General features: G+C 41.0%; 1 non-coding gene across 1 annotated transcript; it reads right to left on the reverse strand.

Moving 5' to 3' along the window:
* Nucleotides 1-822: 822 nt before the first annotated feature.
* Nucleotides 823-929, reverse strand: LOC133807810 (small nucleolar RNA R71). Its single transcript, XR_009879701.1, has one exon. It is a non-coding gene; the product is annotated as a small nucleolar RNA R71 (small nucleolar RNA).
* Between the last annotated feature and the right edge of the window lie 1,214 nt (nt 930-2,143).

Below are 2,143 nucleotides of genomic sequence, written 5' to 3' on the forward strand. Positions count from 1 at the left end.
CTAAAGCGGTACCTTGGCAACCTTTCTAATCGGCATGGGAACATTTCGAGCATCTACCTTTGCACTATTAAATTGTTGAACTTATTACTACAAGAAAACCAAGCTTGTCCTGTCAAAATAAGCAATTTCACTCTGCTTAAAGGTTGTTTGGTCGAAAAGTTTAACTTGTGATCCACCATACTTACTCTGTAACCTCGAGGAGTTCTAGTAAGGCGTTGGAGATCACCCTAAAACCTCCAAATCTACCTGGGAACAAGTTTAACAAAAAAATAATAATTAAAAAAATCAAAGAAAATAATAAAAAATAAATAAATCTAATTCTGATTTCCGAGAGTGGATGAATCATCACAAAACTTCTAGTGACCCTTCTTCCAATTCATCCACCACTCCTTCCACCAATCCTGCTTCTCCACAAACTTTAGCCGATAATAATCCATCCGCAATGGCTCGCAATAATGAAATCTAACCAAGAACTCTCAATGACTACCTCCATCCTACTCGCACTTCCACGCCTTAATGCATTATCTTCCCTCCTAATATGCCCGCATTAGACTTTAAACCTGCCATGATTCAACTCTTGCCCACATTTCATGGAATGGAAAACGAAAGCTCATACGTGCATGTCAGAGAATTCGAGGAGGTAGTAGCCACGTTCCGTAACCGAGCTGAAAATGCAATGTTGTGCGACTAAAGTTCTTCCCTTTCTCCTTGAAGGACAAAGCCAAAAGTTGGATATACTCTTTGAGACCTAGGTCTATTGGAACATGGGAGGAGATGGCCAAATCCTTCTTTCTGAAATACTTCCCCAGCCATAAGACCAACAATCTAAAATGACAGATTTCCACATTCTCCCAAAAGGACAATGAAACGTTCTATCAAGTCTGAGAAAGATTCAAAGATTTGTTGAATCAGTGCCCGCACCATGGCTATGAGAACTGGGGTTTGGTCAGTTACTTCTATGAAGGCCTCACGAGTCGTGAGCGCCAGTTTGTAGAAATGCTATGCAATGGTGAATTCCTCGAAAAAGAGCCAGACGATGCTCTTGAATAACTCGAAGAAACCGTGAAAAAGTCTCACACCTGGACTGGTCCAAGTGCTACTAATAGCACCAATAGACACAAACCATCTAGGATCTATCAACTTCAAGAAGAGAATAGTGTTAAGGCCCAACTCGAAGCTTTGAAAAAGCAGTTTGAGGTCTTAATGACGAAAAATGACCAAAAACCGCACATGATCGCTCAAGCGGAACCGCAAGAACCCTTCTTTGTTTGTGGAGGGATGAAGCATTTAGCTAAGGACTACTTAGCTTTGAATGAAATGAGGGGGGTTTATGAGGAGCAATGCAATGCCTTAGGGGCATATAACAAACCATTCTCCCATACGTACAACCCTGGTTGGAGAAGCCACCCAAATTTCAGTTGGAGAGATTCCAACCAAGCTCAATCTTCTGGAGGCCAATGGAAAAATGAACAACAAGTTCAACCATCAAAGGTGTATTCTGCACCTCAATACAATGCTCATCCACAATGAAATTCTCTTGAGAATACTCTTCACGCATTCATAGAGGAACAATCCAAACTAAATCGCCAAGTGATGGAAGAAATCAAAGAAATGAAATGTCAATTCTCAAAATTGACTGAATCCTTGGCCATTCCGGAAAAAGGCAAACTTCTTTCCCAATCGAAATTCAATGTGCAAGGCCAACACATGGCTCAGTCTTCAAATTCTAATGATAAAAATGTTAAGGAAGTAAATGCCATCACGACTAGAAGCGGTAAAACTTTGCAAGACCCACCCATAAAATCCAACACTCACAGTACTCCAAAAGTCATTTCCGAAAATCCACCACTCATTGCCACTCCAAAGGTACCATTTCCCCAGGCTTTGAAACCTGTTGGGAAACATCCTGATAACCGAGCTGAAATCCTTGAGCACTTGACACAAGTGAAGATTAATCTTCCTTTGCTTCACATCATAAAACAAGTGCCTGCTTATGCCAAAATCATCAAGAATCTATGCACTATAAAAAGGAAGCATCATGTTAAGAAGACTGCTTTCTTGACTGAGCAAGTGAGTGCGGTGATTGAACAAATGGCACCGCCGAAATACAACGATCCCAGTTGTCCCACCATTTCCTACCAAA

The sequence above is a fragment of the Humulus lupulus genome, chromosome X, assembly GCF_963169125.1.
Source record: "Humulus lupulus chromosome X, drHumLupu1.1, whole genome shotgun sequence".
In the NCBI taxonomy this organism is placed as follows: Eukaryota; Viridiplantae; Streptophyta; class Magnoliopsida; order Rosales; family Cannabaceae; genus Humulus; species Humulus lupulus.